This window comes from Notechis scutatus, chromosome 5 (assembly GCF_049901735.1).
Source record: "Notechis scutatus isolate UNSWTSFEM ecotype Mainland chromosome 5, rNotScu1.2, whole genome shotgun sequence".
NCBI classification, from domain to species: Eukaryota; Metazoa; Chordata; class Lepidosauria; order Squamata; family Elapidae; genus Notechis; species Notechis scutatus.
This window is the reverse complement of record NC_142013.1, coordinates 3,338,296-3,362,379: the sequence shown is the minus strand read 5'-3', so window position 1 is coordinate 3,362,379 and position 24,084 is coordinate 3,338,296. Positions and strand designations below refer to the sequence as shown.

The 24,084-nt window shown below is 44.7% G+C and overlaps 1 protein-coding gene and 1 long non-coding RNA gene across 7 annotated transcripts in view; one reads left to right on the top strand and one right to left on the bottom strand.

The window, feature by feature from the left end:
• The window catches only part of LOC148130344 (uncharacterized), a 469,114-nt gene that overhangs the window by 119,315 nt on the left and 325,715 nt on the right, over nt 1-24,084 (top strand). The gene's annotated exons all lie outside the window — the stretch shown is intronic.
• LOC113429413 (glycerophosphodiester phosphodiesterase 2-like) overlaps nt 1-24,084 on the bottom strand; it is a 136,509-nt gene that overhangs the window by 109,105 nt on the left and 3,320 nt on the right. Inside the window, exon 1 of one of the 6 annotated variants that reach the window (XM_087965955.1) lies at nt 7,549-7,567. The exons of 4 other annotated variants lie outside the window; for them this stretch is intronic. The gene's annotated coding sequence lies outside the window, so the exon portion shown is untranslated. Of the gene's footprint in view, nt 1-7,381; nt 7,403-7,548; nt 7,568-24,084 lie in introns of those variants that run through there. One more of the 6 variants, XM_087965956.1, reaches the window with a different exon arrangement.

The window sequence follows — 24,084 nt, the reverse complement described above, 5'->3', positions numbered from 1 at the left end:
TGCGTCCGTAGTGACGGTGAGTCGCTTGAGGTTCCGCGAAGAGGTGGCCTCTGTTGATGGCGGGATTGGTCCACCATAGAAGAGACGTGAGGACCCTTGGAGGGACCCTGACTCTGGCCTTCGAGTTGCTTCTTCCGGATCGTTGGAATGGGAGCAGGAACCACTGGAGGGATCTGCTGTGTAGACGGGCCCAGGGAATAATAGAGATGCATGACACCATTTTGCCCAACAATTTAGAGAGGTCCAGTAAGGCCACCCTCCTTGAACGCCTGATCTGTTTGACCAGGGCTTGAATGCTAAGAACCTCTCCTGGGAGAGGAAAACTCTTTGAGAAACCGAATCAATTATGGCGCCCAAGTGGTTGATTCGGTGGAAGGGTAAGTTGGCTCTTTTGCCAATTGACTAGAAACCCGTGTGCCTGTAAGGTGGAGAGGGTGACCCTGGTATCCCTGACTGCCTGGGATTTGGACGGGGATAGAATAAGGATATCGTCCAAGTAGCAGTGGAGGCGGACAGGAACGCTCCTGAGATGAGCCGCCAGAGCCGCCAGGACCTTGGTGAAGGTCCGGGGCCGAGGCCAGTCCAAAGGGAAGGGCCACGTATTGATAATGAAGGCTATTATGACAGAACCTGAGGAATTTGAAATGGGAAGGCCTGATTGGAATATGGAGGTATGCCTCCGAAAGATCTATGGAAGATAACCAGTCTCCCGCCTGGTGCCTAAAAGAATTGATTGCAAAGTGTGCATTTTGAATCTACGCTGGATAAGGTGACGGTTGAGCCGTTTCAAGTCCAGGATGGCTCTCCAACCCCAGAGTGTTTGGGCACCACAAAGAGATGGGAGTAAAACCCCTTTCCTCTCTGATCCGGAGGGACAGGTTGAATGGCCTGGATGTCAAGAAGATGATGGATGGCTGCATCCATTAGTGCACGTTTGGAGGGATCCCTTGAGGAGGGGGGGAAGAAACAATCAGGGGGAGCGGACCTGAACTCCAGGGCGAGGCCAAACCTGATTGTGTCCCTAACCCATGCATCGGATGTGGATATGTCCCATTGGGCGGCGAAGTGGCTGAGGCGGCCGCCAACGGGGGGAGGAAGAGGCTCTACCTTCTGCGGTAGGGCCTTCCTCCCGATCCCGAAGGGTCTCTTGTAGCCGCCACCGCGCCTGGATCTGTCGCCCGGGTCCGTGCGGTCCTGGGATCGGAAGGAAGGGGGTCTAGGGTATCTGGGCGGGAAGGGGGTTGGTAGAAGGGGCGTGAAAGCTCCTCCGAAAGGGCTGAGAGCCCTGGCCTCCGATCTTCAAAAGGAGGGCAGATACTTTCTCTTACTGCGGCCCTCGACCAGCAGTGGTTCCAAAGCTGGGCCAAACAGTTTATCTCCCGTAATGGGAGCAGTGGCCAGCTTGACCTTATTCTTTACGTCCGCCTGCCAGTGTTTGAGCCATAGCATGCGTCTAGCCGTGACATGCGACGTGATGGCCCTGGAAGAAAATTTTACCGACTGGTAAGTGGCGTCAGCCGAGAACTCGGCTGCAGCCACTAACCGCTATATCCTGGTGAGCTCTGAGGTTGGAAGCGGGATGTGGTCCTTGAGCTGACGTAGCCAGCGGATAGAGGACCCGTGAAAAATGAGGCGGCCGTAGCTGATTTAATGGCCCAGGCGTCAGATAGGTGAGCCCTGCGTAGCGCCTGCTCCGCCCGCCTGTCCTCAGGTTTCAAGGCCTCTAGGGCCTCACTAGGGGTAGAGGAGGAGGCTAGACCCACAATGGGGTCATCGACCTCCGGGATATTCAGGAGGTTAGACAGAGCCGAATCGAGATTAAAGAATCTCTTGTCTTGGCTAGAGGGAGTGGGAGGGGTCCCTGAGGAGGTAAGTTGCTTCGCTACCAGATCTACGAAGATGGGAGGGGATGGGATGACCTCAGCTTCCACCACTGGTTGGGTGAAATGGAGTCTTCCGGGCCCTCTGGGACAGGGGGTTTCTGCAGTGGACTGGGAAAGAAGGCCAGAGACATTCTTGGCCTTAAGGAGGAGGGACTTGAACATATGCGGTTTGAACAGCCCCCAAAGGAGGGTTGGTCGGAGAAGGGTCCTCGCCCTCCGACATCTCCTCCATGATGTCAGCCTCTAAGAGGGGTTCACTGTAGCGGGAGGATCCCATCCGGGAATCCTCTTCCTCTTCCCTGAAATCCCCAAAGTCCCCTTCCTCCTCCACCTGGGCCCCAATCGGAGGAGGGCTGTCCCTCTGAGAGAGTACCTGATCAACTGGGGGACCGGTTGTGGAAGGGATCTGATTGATATCGAGTCGTGCTCGGAGGCTCGCGAGAGAAGCCTGATCTTGTCATGTGTTGTAGTCCCTCTGCTATGCCCTGGCGGATGGCTGATTCCATCCAAGCCCTGATGTGAGGTGGAACCTCGGAGGTAGAGGGTTCATCGTGGCGCAGACCAGCGGCTGTGGGTGTAAAGGTGGCTTCGGGGGTCCGTCTGGTCGGAGGTCCGGGGTCGGAAGACCCTGAAGCGAACTGCGCCTAGGTAGGGAAGAGGGGTCTGAGGGGAGAGATTGAGCAGAGGTAGAAGGGTTTGGAGGAGGAGGTATTGACGGCTCGAGCGGGACTCCTTGAACGCCGGTCAAACTCTTTTTCCAACGCTTTGTGGCGCCTTAAGGCGTCACGTTAGCGGCCTTGGAAGGTTCCTTGTCCTGTCTGGAGCCCTTAGGTTCCTTGTCCTGCCTGCGCAAGTAGTGGGACTTTGCCTTAGCCTTCAAAGAAGGACGTTTAGAGGGATTGTCGTCTGCCATGTTAGATACAATTACTAGCAAAGGCGGTTGGCTCGCCCAGATCAGGCCTGGATGAGGCCGGGTGAAGGTGAAGCTGGCCCTCTCCCCTTTTGGAATTTGTTGTGTACAGAGATAACAGTAAGGTATCTAAGAAATATAGTATGTACAGAAAAATAGATACTCTAATTGTAATTCTTCCTTATCCTTTTGATTGATTTTTATCTTTATTATGCTTTTGTACCAAATGTATATACAGGTTATCCGTATATATTTATATATCTACAAAAATATTATTGTACAAGACAAAAATTATTATTATTATTATTATTATTATTATTATTATTATTATTATTATTATTATTATTATTATTATTATTATTTTAATATATTCCTTTTGTATATGTATTAAGTATATATATATATAGATAGATTTTTTTTTTTTTTTTTAAAACAGTAACCAGTAACAGTGAGAACTTCGTATATCTCAGTACAGGCCAATCAGTCAAATAAACACCTGAGGCCTATGGTAGAAGAAAGAGCCTCTGGCAGCAGGCCTCCAGACAAGAAAAATAAAAACGGAGGGGGGCTGCAACTTCGCCCGAAAAACAGGCTGCGGGAGGCCAACAAGTAATACAAGGGCCAGCCAGGTGGAAGAAATGGGCAGCTAAGCTTTGACCCAAGGCCTGGGGCTCCAATTCACCGCAGCTAAAGAAATTCAAAATGGCGCCCGACCACGATGCGGAGCCAAAATGGCGGCCGCAAGCTGAACCGCTCGGGACGCCTTCGGGACGGAAGGGAGGGCTTTGCTGGTCAGCTCAGCGCCTAGGGCCCTAGGGGCGATGACCCTCCCGATCGGTGTTTAAGGTGGGGGGAATCCAGCAGTAAAGAAAAACGCGTGCCACGAGGCAACGCGGAGGCAGCGGCGATCTGATAAGGGTGGGGGGTCGCGCTATCGCGGCCATGCGAGCCCGCAGCCTTGCCCCAAGGACGGGAAAAATTTTCCCTTAAGTCCAGACCCTTTGCGCAGGAGGAGGAAGGAAAAGCAAACCTTATCAAGACGAGAGGGTTGAAATAGGAAAGAAATGTGCGATCAGCCAAGGAGCTCTCTGAAAACACAGCCTGACTCTTCGAGGCTGAGCAAAAGACTGGGAGACGCCAGCGCGATACCACGTGAGGGGGCGGAGCGTTTCCTCATCTAAAGCTCAGCCTGCAAGAAGAGGACTCAGAAGCACATCCCAGTCTCTGGATGCTCCGAGCGGCTCGAGGGAGAATGGGATGCTTTGGTTTGTGCGTTTAGCACCCACAAAGAAACAGCTCTTTTCCCACAATCACACCAGAGTGTGTAGCTGTGATCAATCCCAGCTGTTACAAATGGAAGAGGCTGCCTTTAAAAGTGTGCAGAGGGGGAGGACTCACACGGGCCACAGGAATAAGAAAAATTCGGCAACAACTGAGATCTTAAATGTGGGCCTGGTTCCACGCACCCAACTAACCAAGAAACTAAATGGCGAGCCAGCGATGTAATACAGCAGGGCTTAATCGATCGATCTATCAATCAGAACGGAGCTGAAAGGGTCATGTGATCAAAATACAGGCACTTAGCAACCAACGTTCAGGAAAATCAGCTGGGTGACGTTGGGTCAATCACCAGGCGATGGTGAGTTCTAGTCCCACCATGGGAAGGAAAGCTGACTGGATGACTTTGGGCCAATCACCAGGCGACGGAGAGTTCTAGTCCCACCATGGGAAGGAAAGCTGACTGGATGACTTTGGGCCAATCACCAGGCGACGGAGAGTTCTAGTCCCACCATGGGAAGGAAAGTTGATTGGATGACTTTGGGCCAATCACCAGGGGACGGTGAGTTCTAGTCCCGCATTAGGCATGAAAGCCAACTGGGTGACTTTGGGCCACTCCGTCTCTCCTTTCAGCCCAACCCACCTCACAGGGATGTTGTTCTAGGCAAAACAGAGGAGGAACTAGCTCAGTTGGTGGAATTCTTGTAACCTCATCCTTCTCTTCTCAATAAATCTTGTTAAAGAAAACCAGATATCATTTGAGAACAGGAGGTTCCATACACCCCATCTTGTTCCTTCCGTGCCATTGCTAGCTTCAGGGGGGTTTTGGAGGGGGACATAATCCGTGCTTAGGAAAAAAATATTGTTGCTTTTACTTGAAGGAGATCATGAACTCAGAGCCGTTTTCTTCTGATTCTTCAGCCATATCCAAAGGCGTCTGTTGGGTTGGCGAAGAAACACCCATTTGCCAGCTGTCCCTGAATACTTAAAAGATAACTTCTCCCCAAATGGTGCTTTAAAGTAATATCCCTTGCTAGGACACCCGAGAGATAAAACAATTTAAGGAGTTCAATGTTCTCTTTCATGGGCCGTTGAGCCAAAAATCATCCCTTCCCGTGAAAAAGGGTGAAAAAAAGCTATACGTGACAGGAGGCAAGCAAATTCCAGACTTTTTAATCGCTCACAAACATATATATAGTGTTCTGGCCCAAACCTGGTTCCAAGGAAACAAACACGAAACGGAGGTAACAGCAAAACCTTTTAATGATTCTTTACGAATTCCGTTCCTTCCCGGTTAAAAGGCTGTTTCAAGCTAATTGTCTCTGATAAGAACGAGCCTTGCCAAGGTGGTGCAAGGCTGCCAAGAACACCAGATAAAGTTGCCAAGAAATATTTCAAACACAAAACACAAGGCTTGAATGCAAAAACTTCTTTGCTTCCTGCAAAGAATCCCAGTCTCTCAGGCTGGCTTTTATCCCTTAAGCGAGGGGCCATCACCTTGCAGCCTTACTCCCGAGTCTCCCGTGCTGCTGCAGCTGCTCTTTCCTTCGAGCAGCCCTGCGCGCACACGCACTGAGCACAGGCTCCTCGGGAACCTCCTCATCGTTGCTGACAGCCTCCACCATCTCCGAAGGCCGCACTCCACTCCCTGATGGTCCTGGCCCCATCTCTGCATCACACACAGGTCCCTCATCCGAGTCCTCACTCTCCGAGACCTCAGTTGTCCACACCTGCTGCCAGCGAACCACAACATACAGGGACTCCTTAATAACCACAATTGAGCCTAAAATTTCTGTTTCTGACTGAGTCAGTGGCTAGGTATGCCTCCGTTTTACGACCTTTCCCGGGACACTGCAACCATCGTAAGTACATGCCAGTTGCCGAGCGTCTGAATTTTGATCACATGACCACGGGGCTGCTGCAACGGCCGTGCGATAAACGGTCATAATTCACTTTTTTGGGGCACCGTTAATGTTGAACGGTCACTAAATTAATGGTTGTAGGTCAAGGACCCTCTGGACCTGTTTAATTGGTCCCAGGCTAGCCTTCCAATCCATTTTCTCTCCTTTAAGCCGGGTTCTGTATAAAACCACATATAAATCCATATCCCTTTAAGATACAAACTCTGTCTGGACGCTTCAAAGACTTCAGCTCCCATTAGCCACAGATAAGAATTCTGGGAGCTGTAGTTTAAAGAATTTGAAGAATCTCCTTTTATTTCCATCATGTGGCACAGCAGTTAAAAATGCTGAGCTTGTCGGCGGGAAAGCTGACAGTCGAGGTTCGAGACCCGAACGCTCATTGAAGGGGCGAGTTCCCGTCCCCTGCTCCAGCTCCTGCCCACCTTGCTGTTTGAAAGTATGAACGTGCAAGTAGATAAATAGGTACCGTTTCCCCAAAAATACGACCTACCCTGAAAGTAAGTCCTAGTTTGATTTTTTTACACATGCGGCCTATATAAGCCCTAATGAAGATCCTGCCCACTCCAGAGTGGACAGGTAAAAATTAAGCTAGGGTGGGGATTGGGGGGGGGGTGGAGCTGTCCTACTACTTCCCTTTGGACAGTTGTAGCCAGGCCGCACACACACTTTCGGTATTGTTGGAAAAACAGGAAGTGACAAAACAGGGCTAGTTTTCGTCCTGCAGAAGCCTTCCTGAAGCCTCTGGGAGGCCGAAAAAGGCCTCAAACCGGCCGAAAATAAGCTGTGAGGTGCGCGCCTGCACAGTGAGGTAAGTCTGCCTGCAGCTCGCATGCCGGCACCAATGGCTCTGCGTGCCACCTGTGGCACGTGTGCCACAGGTTCGCCACATCACGGTTCTATACCATTTCAGACACATAGCTGTCCAATCTCACGGTTCTTAACCCGGTACGCACCCTACCTGTTTGCAGACTTGATGCCTTTCCAAATTAAATCCTTTGAAAAGTCCGTGATCGGAGCAGCCAAATTGGAAAATAAATGGCATTGTCCGTGATCGGAGCAGCCAAATTGGAAAATAAATGGCATTGTGAATAAAATGATTTTCAGCACCTAGCCAAAACAGCATACCATCTCCCTCCGGGAGGGGTAAGGCACCCCCACCCTCCCAAGCCTTGCCAAACACCTGGCACCCTCCCCCAAATGCCAAAACCCAGAATAACCGGAATGCTTGCGTCACAACCAATCTCAGAAGCTTTCAGCCAAAAATTCCACGGCGTAATAGGATTGTTTCAGGTTCAAAAATGAAAATCCATTTTTCCGTTTTCAGGGACTGGTTAAAAGCCGTGTTGCTCTACATCTAGCAAGAGGTTAGAGACAGAGGAAAATCACACCCTTGTCCTTTCTGGAAACTCTGCCAAGATCTTTGCTCCGTGTTTGACAGCAAACCGAGGGGGAAAAAAAGGGGGGAAAAAATTAGCAGAGCATCTTTTGACCTGAAAGGTATGGGCTTTCTTGAACAAGCAGCAAATATTAAAGCCAAAAGATTAAAGCCTCTTACCTGTGCTGGAATTTTGAATATGCTTATAAAAATAACTCAACGAAGCCAAGTCCCAAAACGCGAAACAAATTCCTGGCACGCCGACAAATCGGCCATCAACAGACACGTAGGGATAAACAAGATCTGCACGCCGTCCAAAAAGAGACGACCAAAGAGCTAAAAAGGAAACAGAAAGACCACAACATGCCTCACCAACAGCCAACATCCAGATAAACTGAGAGATTATTAACACTGGGATTAATATTGGACCAACAACCAAGCAGTAAACAATACCCCAATCCAGGAGCTACCAACTAAGACAAACCATTAAACGGGGGTCCTTGGTGCTCTCTGAGCTTAGTGGTTTTCTTGCAGGCGTTTCGTTACCAAACGAGGTAACATCATCAGTGCTAAAAGGGGTTTGCAAGGAGGAGGAGGAGGACTGTGAGGTCCTTGGCGCTCTCGGAGCTTGGTTGTTTTCATGCAGACATTTCATGCCCCAACTAGGAAACATCATCAGTGCTAGAAGGGAGTGTTGTGGAGAGGAGGAAAAGGAGGTCATCGTCCAACCCCCCCCCACCCAAGCGGGAGACCCTACACCATTTCTGACAAATGGCAGTCCAATCTCTTCTTGAAGGTCTCAAGTGATGGCGCTCCCACAACTTCCATCAATTGATTGTTCTCACTGTCAGAAAATGCCTCATTTCCAGGTTAAAAAATCTCTCCTTGTTCAGTTTCTACCCATTATTCCTTATCTGGCCTTCGGGTGTGTTAGAAAACCCTATTCCCTTTTAGCACTGATGACGTTACCTAGCTGGGTCAGGAAACGTCTGTAAGAAAACACTCAAGCTGAGACAGCACCATGGTTTCCGCAGTCATCGTCCTTCTTCTCCTCCTCCTCTCCCTTTCTCCTCCTTCCTTTCCTCTTCTCCTGCCCCTTTCTCCTCTTCCTCCTTTCTTTCCCCCTTTCTCTTCCTCCTCCTCCCTTTCCTCCTCTCCTGCCCCTTTTCTGCTCCCTTTCTCCTCTTCCTCCTTCCCTTCCCCCTTTCTCTTCCTCTCTTTCTCCTTCTCCACCAACCCCTTTCTAGCACGGATGGTGTTACCTAGCTGGGTCAGGAAACGTCTGACAGAAAACGGCCAAGCTCAGAGACCACCAAGGACCCCGACCGAAGTACCTACCGTCGGACTTCCCAAAAGACATGCTGGTGGAGGATTTCAAACGGAAAGCCATCCCTACCTTACAAAATGCGCCCCTTTGGGGATCGTGCAAGCGGTAAGTAGAGGCCGCCGCGGCTACTTACACACCCCAAAACGATCAATTAAACCTCAGCAACTTTTGATCCATCCTTTCTTTTGCAAAACCGTGCAACCCCTTCCCACTCACCCCTGCCAGTCCCCACTTTTCCACTCATGGTCATTTATATTAATTTATTTCTTGGAATTCAGTTGCTCCACTTCCTCCGCTTCCGATGAGGCTGTTTTTGTTTTTTTTTCTCTCCCCGCCACCACTTGGCAATGGTTCTCTCTTGGGTACTCCAAGCTGGTCTGTGAGGTTTGAACATGATGTTCTCTGCCAATTGTGAGCAATCTGCTGGCAGAAACAGCCTGCAAGGCACCGGCCATCACATCCCAGATTAGAGAAGAAACTGAATTATACAGTAGTTTCAGGCTGGAAGGGACCTTGGAGGTCTTCTAGTCCAGCCCCTAGACCATTCCAGACAAATAGTGTGTCCAATCTTTTCTTAAAAGCCTCCAATGTTGGAACGCCCACAACTCCTGGTGAAGTGCCATCGATTAATTTCAAGTAAAGGTATCTGGTTGACAACCTCAACCAACATGGCAAAAGAGGGAGAGCATGCGGGGAGTTGTAGTTCTGCCTCTTCTGGAGGGCCTAATCCTTCCAGCTTTTTAAACACGGAGTGGTGGCTAGATCTAAAGTAGCTGGATCCCTGTGCTTCGCCACGCAACTATGTGATCGGGGCTTAGTTTTTGGGGAGGAAAATTCTGCCTCTGCCTACCAGCATCCATCGGTATTCATCTGGCTAGCGTCCTGTCAGGGTGTGTGAGAGCTGAGGGCTGTTTGGAAACTGAAACAGTATTTGCTGTGTGAGCAAGGAGACAGCAAGGAGCCTGGGCGAGGCTTAGCTCAACTGTTCTGTACTAAAGCTGCTTGGTGCTCTGAAACTGAAACTCCTCTCCTCTGCTTGTGTTTTGCATTTGGAGATTTCTTTTTTCCAGGTAGGGAGGGGGAGTAGAACTCCTTAGCATCAGAGCGCGTTAATAATAATAATATAGGAAGTACTAAAGCTCTGAGGGTCCTTTTGAAAAATCCTTTCTTAGTGAGAACCTAAAAGCCAAGGGGGACATACGGGCCAGATATCAAGTTTGTAGGCTTTACGGTTCTGGAGATTTTGTGAAGAGACGTGAGGGGTATTTCGCTTTTATATAGAGAGATAAAGGAGGAATTTCCTGACAGAGAGAACAATTAACCAGTGGAACAGCTTGCCACCAGAAGTTGTGGACGCTCCATCATTGGAAGCTTTTAAGAAGAGACTGGATAGCCGCTTGTTTGGAATGGTATCGGTTTTCCTGCCTGAGCAAGGGGTTAGACTAGAAGACCTCCAAAGGCCCTTCCAACTCTGTGATCCTGTATTCTGCAAACTGAGCCAATATCACAACCGATTTAACTGCGGAAGTAGATCTAGATCTAGGGTTAGACTAGATGACCTTCCATGCTCCCTTCCAATCCTTTCGTTCTATGTTTCTTGCCTATTGGACAATGGCATTTCTCAACCCGGGTTGACCAAACCGAGTGAAAAGGACAGAATAACACGAGTGGGGACCTTCACTTAACCCACCATAGCAAGAAAGGTTGTAAAATCAGGCAAGTTTCATTTAACAAACATAAATTTTGGGCTTCACTGCGGTCGTAACTTGAGGACGACCTGCATGGTATGCCTCTACTTGCATTATTGTGCAGAATAATGAAACGCGGCCAGAAGGAAATCGAATTGTTTAAATCGACAGTTTGCAGAAAACAGCAAAGCTGAGCAGTTTGATTTTTTAAAAAAAAAAAATAGCTTTTTTAAAAAAAAAAAATAGGAAGCTTTATATGGAGTTTTTGTGGCCAGGAGAAAGGAGTGAATTTATGGATCCTGGGATTAGAAAGGATTAAAGAGGAAGTGGAAAGAATAAAATGACAACAGAACAGCAAAAGAACGGAGGAAGGAGAAAGAAAGGGGAAAAGAGATCAACAATGGCCTCCAATTTTTTCTAAGCAGCCTTAACTTTTGACTTTTTGACACAAACTCAATGCTACTATTAATTGAGGCTTAAGACCCAATTAATTACTAAGCACCAATATTAATACAGGTAAGTCCTTAAGTTACGACCACAACTGAGCCCGAAATTCCTGGTGCGAAGCGAAAACATTTGTTAAATGACTTTTGCTCCATTTTGTGACCTTTTTTTGCCACCGTTAAGTGAATCACTGCAGTTGTTAGCAACACAGACGTTAAGTGAATCTTCCCCACTGACTTTGCTTGTCAGAAGGTCGCAAAAGGAGATCACAGGACCCTGAGACCGTCGTAAATGTGAGTTGGTTGTCAAGCGTCTAAATTTGGATCGCAGGGGGGGGCGGGAATGTTGCAATTTTTGTAAGTGTGAAAAACAGCCGTAAGTCCCTTTTTTCGGTGCCGTCACAACTTTGGACGGTCACTACATGGAACTGTTGTAAGTCGAGGAATACCTATACTGGTATCATCCTTGCTTTCTTTTGCCACAGTCGTTCTACTGGTAGTTTTCAACTTTTGTAAGTCGAGGACTAGCTGTATTTAAAGTAAGGCAAATACCAACCATTTCCATAACAATGACAAACAGGAGACAAACTTAGTAAAAGAAATTAAAAAAAAAAAACTCAACCTGTTGTAGTCAGGCTTAAGAGTTTTTTTTTTTCCTGAAATCTCAGACTAGGAATAGTTAAAATATTCCCAGAATCCAGCCAGGATTAACAGAGAGAACGAAATTCAGCCGGCCTCACCTGTGATTATCTCCTTGCCATTTTCCAGCCATGGAAAGCAAGCATGCACCCCATAATTAAACCAGCATCTGGAGACCTACAGCTCAGGCAATTCTGCAGAGGTATTTACACCTGACACCCGCCTACCTGGCAGGAGACTTTGACAGGCCTCCCTAGCTTATCCGGGCCTTTACAGAGAAGGAAGGCAAACCTCGGCTTTTGTGCTTAATTCTGACTTTTCTTGAGATCTTAGTAAAGGAAAGTGCCTCTGAACTGCCTTGAGCCAACAGGTAGAGAGATTATTTAGTCCAGGGATCTCTACCCTTGGCCACTTTTAAGACTTGTGGACTTCAACTCCCAGAATTCCCCAGTGGGCATGGATGGACTCCAACTCCCACAATTCCCCAACCAGCATGCATGGACTTCAACTCCCAGAATTCCCCAGTCAGCCTGAGTGGCCTTCAACTCCCAGAATTCCCTAATCAACATGTGTGGCCTTCAACTCCCAGAATTCCCCAATCAGCCTGAGTGGCCTTCAACTCCCACAATTCCCTAATCAGCATGGGTAGCCTTCAACTCCCAGAATTCCCCAGTCAGCCTGAGCAGCCTTCAACTCCCACAATTCCCCAGCGGGCATGGATGGACTTCAACATCCAGAATTCCCCAGCCGATGTGGGTGGCCTTCAACGCCCAGATTTCAGTAACCCGCATGCTGATTCACTCCCAGACTCCCAGAATGGTCCCTTCAAACCGAGTCAGCCTGAGTCGCCTTCAAATCCAGAATTCACCAGTCAGCATGCATGGACTTCAACTCCCAGAATTCCCATGCTGGCAGGGAGGAATTCTGGGAGTTGAAGTCCGCAAGTCTTAAAGTTGCCAAGATTGGAGGCTCCCAATTTAGTCCATTTCCCAATTTCGGATGCAACAAATGCTCAGGGCCTCTTACAGTGCCCAAAACCCACTGAAATTCACAAATGCCATACAGGCCGTTCTCGATCTCCAACCATTTTTCACTTACAACCACTGAGGCCTCCCCCTTGGTCACATGATCAAAATTTGGGTACTTGGCAACTGATTCATACTTAGGACGGTTGCAGCATCCTGGGGGGGGGTGTTACATGGTCCCCTTTTGCGACTTTCTTGCAGGCAAAAGCCAGATTCACTTAACAACTGGGTTACTAACTTATCCACTGCAGTGATTCCCTTAACACCCGTGGCAAGAAAAGTCGTAAAATGGGACCGAACTCACTTAGTAACAAACGTTTTGGGCTCAGTTGTGTAACAAACCCAGGGAGTCGTCCGAGTCCTACTTAAATCTCTCATTTTCCTTACGTTCATGCACAAAATTTTTAATAAAGAGACGGAAGCTTAAAGCGTTCAGCAGCTAAGTCTTGCAAAATGCCTAAAAAACCAATTCCATTACATTCCGTTGGTCGGCTTTAAAGAGATAACATAATCCCTCATTATCAGCCCAGCCAGAAAAACTTAAATGTTTCTCCTTAAAAAGGCCTTTGGTGCCTATTTCATCATATTCCACCTGAGTCAACAACGATCACCTGCCAGCTCTTAATCAAGAATGCTACAGGATGAAAGCTTCTCCCAAAAATGAAATTCTTGTACTCCACATCGATTTAATAAATATTGACGAAGCCAACCTGCAAGGAAAGAATACATCTGCTCCTGTTCTAATAATGTAATCAGTTTTCTAAAATAGTTTTTACTGTTAATAAATTTTACTCATCTAATTTTTTTTTTTTTAAAATTGTATTTCTTCCCTGCTTTTAAAGAGAGAAAAATAAAGATGAGTTAGCGTGCTATGCCACTGTTTTGGCATGCAGAAATCTTCCCTTGCTGTGTTTACAAGGCTAGGATCCCCTGGTGCCTACCAGCATCCATCGGTATTCATCTGGCTAGCGCCCTGTCAGTGTGTGAGAGTTGAGGGCTGTTTGGAAACTGAAAGAGTATTTGCGTGTGAGCAAGGAGACAGCAAGGAGCATGGGCGTGGCTTAGCTCAACTGTTTTGTACTAAAGCTGCTTGGTGCTGTGAAACTGAAACCGAAACTCCTCTCCTCTGTTTGTGTTTTGCATTTGGAAGAGATTTCTTTCCAGGTGGGGAGTAGAACTCCTTAGCATCAGAATAATAATAATAATAATAATAATAATAATAATAATAATAATAATAATAATAATAATAATAATAATATAGGAAATACTCTAAATGCTCTGATGGCCATTTCAAAAATCCTTTCTTAGTGAGCACCTAGAAGCCAAGAGGAACATAGGTGCCAAATTTCAAGTTTGTAGGCTTTATGGTTCTGGAGATTTTGTGATGATGTGTTAGGGCTGTTTTGCTTTTATATAGTATTATATGTATAAATTAACCCAACTTCCAAGAATCCACCCCATTTGGGAGGAAAAAAAAATAGATATGTTTGTTTAGTTCTCTCTTCGGGAGAATTCAACCTTTGGCAATGCATTTGGGCAATGTTAGTTTTCTGCAGGCTTCCAAACCAGAAACAAATGACACATTATTTCTCTGGAACTCTTGTAGAAAACGGAAAAAGTAGACTACACACAATCTTTGCAAAGGCCAAGGAAAACACAGAAGATGGGGAAAATAAATAAAATAAAAGGCCCAGGGCAAAAGTTATACCGGTAAGTCCTCGATTTACGACCCCAACAGACCCCCCCAAAATTTCTGTTAAATGAGACATTGGTCAAGCCAGCTTTGTCCCGCTTTACCCCCTTTCTGGCCACCGTTGCTAAGTGAAGCCCCGCAGATGTGAAGTTAGACACACGGTCATTGAATGAATCCGGTTGCCAAAGGGGAACCACATGGGCACGGCGAACATCATTAAGTCTAAGTCCAAGCTTGAGCTGATATACTGTAAGAAGGATAAGCTGGAGCTGATTTTATCCAGGGTATTTTACAGAAGCTTCTCTCCCAATCTCTGCATAAAACAGAATAGAATGCAGAAGCAAAGAATAACAGAGTTGAAAGGGACCTTGTAGGTCATCTAGTCCAACCCCTTGCCCGAGCAGGAGACCCTACACCATTTCTGACAAATTAGACACATCTAGTTCCCTCAGTCGTTCATCATCGTAGTCAAGGATTAAATAGCAGGTAATTCATTGCAAAAAGCAAAACGAAAACAAACTAAGCTCTGTCACCTTAAACAACCTTCTCCCTCTTAATCGTGGTTTGCTTTTTTGTTTTGTTTTTGCAGCGACAGAGAGAAGCAAACCGAAACCAGACAATCACAAAACTGCAAGGGGGGTTTGGTGTTAGCAACACGAGGGCAAAGGCCTCGCAAACGCTACAGAGACGGGTTCACCGAGAGGAGATCCCAGCTTCAAGGCACGTGATCTAATCCGGATCTAATCCACATGGCAGTGCACGGATGGGAAAATCTGCCCCATACGCTTCCACCCGGGGTGGGATTTAACCGGTGTTACTACTGGTTCAGTGACTATGTTTTCCCCTGATCCCGGGACACTGCAACCGTCGTAAGTGTGAGTCAGTCGCCAAGCATCCGAATTTTGTTCCCAACAAGGATGTTGCCATGGTTGTAAAAGTGTGAAAAAACAGTCGTGAGTCACTTTTTTTTCCAGTGCTGTTGTAACTTTGAATGGTCACTAAACCAATAGTTGTAAGTTGAGGATTCTCTGGACCTGTTTAATTGGTCCCAGGCTAGTCTTCCAATCCATTTTCTCTCCTTTAACCTGGTTTCTGTATAAACCCACATATAAATCCACATCTCCTTACGATACCTTACTCCAAACTCTGTCCAGATGCTTTAATTACCTGTAATCAAACTTTGGTGAAAAAAATTTAAAGGAAAAAGGCCTTGATGAACAGCCAAGAGAGAGAGAGAGAGAAAAGACAAACTTCCTGCCTGGGTTATTAACCATGTTCCCCTACCTTACCCAGTAATACATTATTTGAGTTTCTGTTTGGAAAATTAGTCACAGAGCTATTTGGGATCAAGGTGTGTGACTTTCAACAATTGCGCAATTAAAAGTGGACCCTGGACAAGACTGGTGAATATAATGGTGCTTGAGATCCATAATGTTTTGCTGCTCCCAAATGATGTTATTAATATTAAACAGAAGCTCAAATGGCTCTGGGGCTTTAGAAATCAAACAGACAAGGTTGTGCCACAGAACAGCCCAGATTTAACCATTGTTAATTTTCCTGGCAGCATGGATGAATCAACTCCCAAAATTCTCCAGCAAGAAAGGGTGGACTTCAACGCCCAGAATCCCGCAGCCAGCATGGACGGACTTCAACTCCCAGAATCCCCTAGCAACCATGGACGGACTTCAACTCCCAGAATCCCCCAGCCAGCATGGATGGACTTCAGCTCCCAGAGTTCCCAGTCAGCATGGGTGGACTTCAACTCCCAGAATCCCTAGCAACCATGGACAGACTTCAACTCCCAGAATCCCCAGCCAGCATGAATGGCCTCCAACTCCCAGAATCCCCTAGCAACCATGGACGGACTTCAACTCCCAGAATCCTCCAGCCAGCATGGATGGACTTCAACTCCCAGAATCCCACAGACAGCATGGACAGACTTCAGCTCCCACTCAGCCTTCAACCCCAGAATCCCTAGCAACCATGCGGACTTCAGCATGGATGGATGGACTTCAACGCCCAGAATCCCGCAGCCAGAATGGACGGACTTCAAACTCCCAGAATCCCCTAGCAACCATGGACAGACTTCAACTCCCAGAATCCCTAGCCAGCATGGATGGCCTCCAACTCCCAGAATCCCCAGCAACCATGGACGGACTTCAACTCCCAGAAGCCCGCAGCCAGCATGGATGGCCTCCAACTCCCAGAATCCCCTAGCAACCATGGACGGACTTCAACTCCCAGAAGCCCGCAGCCAGCATGGATGGACTTCAACTCCCAGAATCCTCCAGCCAGCATGGATGGACTTCAACTCCCAGAATCCCACAGACAGCATGGACAGACTTCAACTCCCAGAATCCCGCAGACAGCATGGACTTCAACTCCCAGAATCTCCCAGCCAGCATGAATGGACTTCAACTCCCAGAATCCCCCAGCCAGCCATGGATGGAGCTAAAATCCACCCATCTTAAAATTGCCAAGGTAGAGAAAGTCGCTTTAAAGCCCAAAAACCAAACTTCACTGTAAAAACTGAAGTTGTTGTGTTTTTTTTTTTTTTGGAAAAAAAAATGAGGATTTTTAAAGCACCTTCCTTTTTCATGCACTTTCTTTTCTATAGCATCCAATTCTCTTTTTTAGAGAAAACTGTCTACCCCTAAAAGGATAGCACTCTTCCAATATTTGAGGGGCTGCCCCAAAGAAGAGGGGGGCCCATCTATTCTCCAAAGCCCCTGAAGGCAGGACAAGAAACAAGGGATGGAAATTAATCAAGGAGAGAAGCAACCTGGAATTAAGGAGAAACTTCCTAAAAGTGAGAACAATTAACCAGTGGAACTACTTGCCACCAGAAGTTGTGGGTACTTCATCCTTGAAGGCTTTTAGGAAGAGATTAGACACCCAGTTGTCTGAAATGGTATGGGGTCTCCTGCTTGAGAAGGGGGTTGGACTAGAAGACCTCTGAGGTCCCTTCCAACTCTATTCTGATTGAAAAACTGCCAGTAACAATCTGGTGGTTTTAATTGTCTTTTTGGCTCCCCTATTTCCCCCACCCCCATAAAAACCCCACCCAGGAAGGAAGACAGGATGTGCAGGAGCAGCCATATATCAAAATAAAATACCGCCTTCCCCTAAAAATAGAAGCATTTCCAATCTGGAGGGCTTAATTATTTTTTCCTTGGGGAAAGAGGCCAATTGTCCATATGGCTGAGCCGTGAAATCCTCTTTTTGCAACCAAGAGGTAGGAGAAAAAGAAGGAGAAGAGTGGATTTTCTGACAAAACTGGGGGAAACATCGCCCAGCGTGGGAATCTACGGCCCGGGAGATCCAGGCAGCGAGGTTTGTGGATCTGGGGAATAAAAAGTCTCCTAAATCCAGGAAGTCCTCGACTTAGAACAGTTCATTTAGTGACACAAAATTGACTTACATGACTGTTTTTCACACTTAGGACCCCATGTCAGAAATGGTGTAGAGCCGTGAGGGCGAACCTTTGGCGGGCGTACCACAGGCGGGGCACGCAGAGCCACTTGGAGGGGGCAAACTTATCTCACTGCGCATGTGCGCGCCTCACAACTGGTTTTCCGGCCTCCCAGGGGCTTGAGGAAAGCCTCTGCAGCCTTTGCAGGCCGAAAAATAGGCCTGTTTCATCACTTCTTGTATTTCCGGAAATACCGGATGTGATAAAAACGGGCCCATTTTTCGGCCTGCAAAGCCTGCGGAGGCTTCCCTCAAGTCTCTGGGAGGCCGAAAATCAGCTGGGAGGCACAGTACAGATAAGGGGACAGCGGGGTGAGGGGGGAGATTGTGCGTCCATGCTCAGGGGGCGTGAGGGGGGGCGTGCATTGCCTTCTGGGTGCTGGCACAATTTTTGGCACAGGAGCCCAAAAAGGTTAGCCACCACTGGTGTAGGGTCTCCTGCCTTGGCAGGGGGTTGGACTAGATGACCTACAAGGTCCCTTCCAACTCTGATTATTTGGTATCTGTTATGGTCATGCGATCACAATTCAGAGGCTTGGCAACTGGCAGGTACTTACGACTGTTTTTTACACTTATGAATGTTGCATCGTTCCCTATGGTCACCTGATCCAAATTCCGACCATTGGCAAGGGACTCGTACTTACGATGGTCGCAGTGTCGCCGGGGTCATGGGATCCCCTTTTGCAACCTTCTGACAAGCAATGTCAATGGGTGGGTGGGAGCCGGATTCACTTAATGACCGGGTTACTTCCTTAACAACACAGTGATTTCTTTAATGACTGCGGCCAGAAAGATCATAAAATGGGGCAAAACGTCACTTCACCGCCATCATAGCAATGGATATTTTGGGCTCAAACTCTGGTCGTATACCGAGGATGCATGCCGAGCACCCAAACCGTGATCACGGGGGACACCGCGATGGTCGTAAGTACGAGGATCCATCGTCAATTGCCTTTTCTTTTCTCCAGCACCGCTGTAGCTTTGAGCGGTCATTAAATGAATAGTCGTAAATCAAGGACTTCCTGAATGCAACAGATGACCATTTTAGCTTGAAGATTCCCCCAACATTTTTTTTCCCAGTAGCCAACTGTCACTGCAACTTGCAAGGAATGGATTAAGATATTGAAGAGGCTGTCAGCTGCACTTTTCCAGTATATTCTTCTTAATTAGCCTGATAAGGCTTCATTAATCTTGCTCAGGATTCCTGGAAGCAGCTAATTTAGGTTTTATCCCTTCACAAACACACACATACACCTTTCTTTTTTTTCTTAGAAACCAGATTGTTCTTAAACTCTGGGGAGGGAGAATGGAATAGGAATGAATATAGAATAGAATGGAAAATAGAAAAAGAATAGAAAATAGAATTGAATAGAAATATAGCAGAGAATAGAAGATAGAATAAAATTGAATATAGAATATAGAATATAATGGAATAGAATATGAACACAAGAGAATATAGAACGTAGAATCGAAGATAGAAGAAAGAATAGAGAATATAAAATAGAGAATAGAATATAGAATAGAATAAGGAATAGAATAGAATATAGAACAGAATAGAATAAGGAATAGGATAGAATATAGAATTCACAGTCTTCTAGTGATTGGCTCAAAGTAATTCAGCCAGTTTTCATGGCTAAGGCAGGACTAGAACTCACTGTCTCTTGGTGAAGTCCCAGTCATCCAGCTGGTTTCATGGTTAAGGCGAGACTAGAACTCTCCATCTCCTGGTGATTTGACTCAAGACAAGACTGGAACTCACAGTCTCCTAATTTCTAACCTGGTGCCTTAACTGCTGGACCAAACTGCCTCTCCAAATGAAATCTTATTTAATTCAGATATCTAGGCACCTGGATCTCTGAAGCAAAATGTTTCTTTTCTGCAATTTCCAGCATATTGCCTACCATATGGAAGCATTCAAAGCCTTTCCTGTTTTCCAAGATATCCAGGGTTTGTCTGGCTGAGACTGATAAAGCTATCAACTCTTCCTGTTCTCTGCTGTCCTTCAGCTATTTTAATAATAATAATAATAATAAAATAATAAAATAATATAATAATAATAATAATAATAATAATATAATAATAATAATAATAATAATAATAATAATAATAATAATAATAATAATAATAATAATAATAATAATCATCCTTACTAAGCTCAGCTCAGGGTCTAATAATGCAATATTCTGCATTGTTCCATTGAAATGAAAATAATTGGCCAACAACAATGGGAAAAACGCTGCTAAATCACCCCGGATTCACCTATTATTTCTTCACATTTGCTCAAAGAAATGGGATTTATCCTAGAATTTATCAAAGTAGCTTTTCTTTACCATTGTATGCCATCTTTAAAAAGCATTCCCGATATTCCTTAATTTTGGCTGGAATTGTTTTCAGTAATTTTGCCTGTGCCAATTGGGTCACCATAAAGTCGTAGGGGATAATTGCTGCTTTTAAAATAAAAAATTAAAAAAAACAATCCAAATTCTGAATCTTTGGGACTTTTTTTCCATATTTTTGCACCGCTGAATGCAGGCAGTCCTCGACGTACGACCCCAATTGAGCCGAAAATTTCCGTTGTTAAGCGAGACATTTGTTAAAAGGGAATTTTTTTTCCGACTTTTCTTGCCGCAGTTGGTTAAAGGAATCGCTGCAATTGTTCACTTAGCAACATGGCCGTTCAGTGAACCTGGCTTCCCCATTGACTTCGCTTATCAGAATGGTCTACGGTCTCCTGCATGAGCAAGGGGTTTGGACTAGATGGCCTCTGGGATCCCTTTCCAGCTCAATTCTGATTGATGGATTAATTCTTCAGTTCTGGCCGATTCCTGAATGCAAGACTCACTTTCCTGAAAGTGACAATATCTATATTCTGTATTCTATATTCAAGGTGTGCTGGTTGTACCTTTAAAGCCCTTCGTGGCTTGGGTCCGGGTTATCTGAGGGACCGTCTCTTGCCAGTGACATCTACCCGACCCTCCAGAGCGGGGAGGGAGGGGATGCTGCGGGTCCCACCCCTGAGGGAGATGCACCTGGTGGGACCCAGAAGAAGGGCCTTCTCCGTGGTGGCTCCCTCTCTCTGGAACCTCATTCCCCCCGAGATTAGAACGGCCCCCTCATTAATACTATTCCGAAAGGCACTGAAGGCCTGGTTTTGCCAGCGGGCCTGGGGAACCCAGAGCGGGATGGCACCCATCAGATGGCTAGTGTGACCCGCTGTCGTTGGGGTGGGAGGATGGGAGTTGGTTTTTTATTTTTTGGGATGTTTTTGGTTTTGTTTTGTTTTCCCAAATTTTGTTCTATTGCACTTTACTAATTTGATTCTTTTTGTTAGGGTTTTTTTTTATTGTTTTTATTTTTATTTTTTGTTTTAAATATGGCTTTACGTTGTGTTGTTCTAAATCTATTTGCAGGTATATTGTGAGTTTTATATTATTATTATCTCTTTTATTCATTAAACATGAAAGTCAGTCAATTGAACATTTAAAAATATATCACAAATACCAGTGACTGGTGCTAATGGTTGATAAGGGTATCAAATTATTATTATTATTATTATTATTATTATTATTATTATTATTATTATTATTATTATTACTATTACTATTATTATTATTATATGAAACTCAACTGAACATTTAAAAATGTATCACAAAATATCATTGACTGGTGCTGATGATTGATTCAGGTTGCTGCCAGCATCTTAGGTATTAATCTTCTATTATTATTATTATTATTATTATTATTATTATTATTAATGAAACTCAACTGAACATTTAAAAATATATCACAAAATATCATTGACTGGTGCTGATGATTGATTCGGGTTGCTGCCAGCATCTTAGGTATTAATCTTCTATTATTATTATTATTATTATTATTATTATTATTATTATTATTATTATTATTATTATTATTATCATCATCATCATCATCATCTTAGATAGCTGCCCATCTCACTGAAGGCAACTTTAGTTGTGCACAACAAGGAGAGAAAACCACAATGTAGAAACTACACATATAAAATGTAAAAAAAAAAATCCATTATTAATCTAAAGCCTAAAACCCAAAGATACGAACCCTAAGTGGCAAGAGGCATCAAAAAATGGTCAGCTTAACAATAGAACCATCTCAGGTACCGTAGGTATTATAAATTGTGAGAGATTTATAAGGAATAATATAGGAAACATTGATTTTAGTTTAAACGAACATGTACCATGGCATCAGGGTGAGATCAAGGCAGAAACAGATCTACTGCTCATTTCAGCTTAAACAGGGATCGATGATCTATTGGGGGAACGAAAGTTGGGATATTAAAACCACAAATTTGTATTTTGTCCGGCTTAGGAGCTCCGCCTTCAATCAGTTTGATAAGGGAGCATTTATTAGTAAGAATTACCCACTATATTTTATTTTATTCTATTCTATTCTATATTCTATTCTATATTCTATTCTATATTTTATTTTATTCTATTCTATATTCTATTCTATATTCATTCAGCCGAATTATCCAATCGAAGGGGTTGCTGGCATCCATATGAACTTTATTTAGAATTTTATGTAGGCTACAAAGTTTTAAGGCACTAGATTTTGCACAGGTCTAACATCTTAATATCACATTTTCGAATAGTCAGAAGACCTAAATATGTGGGATACATATTGTATCCCACATATTTCTACCCTTTGACTATACTATTATACCCTTTGACTATACTATACTATTAAGTGTTATACCTATGATTCTTGACGAATGCATTTTTATGAACACTGAGAGCATTTGCACCAAAACAAATTCCTTGTGTGTCCAATCACACTTGGCCAATAAAGAATTCTATTCTCTTCTCTCTTCTATTCTATTCTCTCTTCTATTCTCTATTTTATTTTATTCTATTCTATATTCTATTCTCTATTCTATTCTCTATTTTATTTTATTCTATTCTACTATTCTATATTCTATTCTATATTCTATATTCTATTCTATATTTTATTTTATTCTATTCTATATTCTATTCTATATTCTATTCTATATTTTATTCTGTTCTATATTCTATTCTATTCTATATTCTATTCTCTATTCTATTCTATATTTTATTTTATTTTATTCTATTCTATATTCTATTCTATATTCTATTCTATATTCTATTCTATATTCTATTCCATATTCTATTCTATATTCTATTCTATATTCTATTCTATTCTCTCTTCTATTCTCTCTTCTCTCTTCTATTCTATCTCTCTTCTATTCTATATTTTATTTTATTCTATTCTATATTCTATATTCTATTCTATATTCTATTCTATTCTCAATTCTATTTTATTCTATATTTCTCTTCTCTCCTCTCATTCTATTCTATTATTTATCTCTTGTTTTCCCCCCACCTTGTCTAACAATGATTTCCATTATAAGCCATTTGCTAACAGATAATACCAGTTATCAAGTTTAGAAGGCATCAGGCAGTCCTTGACTTACGAACACAATCAAGACCATAATCACAACCAACTTCCATAACCAAGCAGTGCAGTCATGAAGTAAATCACCATAGGACCACACACGTTTTACCACCTTTGGTGCTGCCGTCATTGAACACATCCTACGGTTGTTAAAGGCAGCTTTTCCCAAGGACTTATCAGAAGTCAGATGGAAACTTGGGTGTGTAGCCTTGCATGGGGTGGGGGGGGGACACAAGTACCTACACAATCATGAGAACCTCCCCCCCTGCATCTGTACAAGTTACCCTGTACTTACGATAGTTCATTTAGTGACTGCTCGAAGTTACAACGGCACTGAAAAAAAGGACCATTTTTCACACGACTGTTGTGGCATCCCCATAGTCACGTGATCAAAATCTAGATGCTAATTAAGCAACGGACTCATAGTTATGACGGTTGCCATATATCAGGGTCACGTGATCCCCCTTTGCGACCTTCTAACCAGCAAAGCCAACCGGAGAAGCTAGATTCACTTAACGACCGTGGGACTAACTTACAACAGCGGCAACTCATTTTAACAACGGTGGTCAGAAAGGTCGTAAAAACAGGTCCAAACTCACTTAACGAATGTCTCGCTTAAGGACAGGGAGGTTGGTTTATTGAAGGGAAAAAAGAAAAAACCCCACCAATTTTAGTTTTCGATTAAACTAAACTTTGGGGTTTTTGTTTTTTTTCAATAAACCAACCTTTCTGTTAAAGCAAACTAAAAAAAATTTTGAACCAAGAACAGAAGGGTTGAGCTGAATTGTGGCCGTAAGTCAATCCTACCAGTATAGGATTGCAAGGAAATATATATTACTCCAGGGAGGACTGAGGGCAGCACTTTGAATGAAAGAGGGATTTCAATTCAATCCATGGAAAAAAACTCGGGGAGGGGAGGGGTTTAATTTTGGATACTCATTGGATCTGCAAATCCTGGGTCCTTAAGAGCTTAGTGACTTTT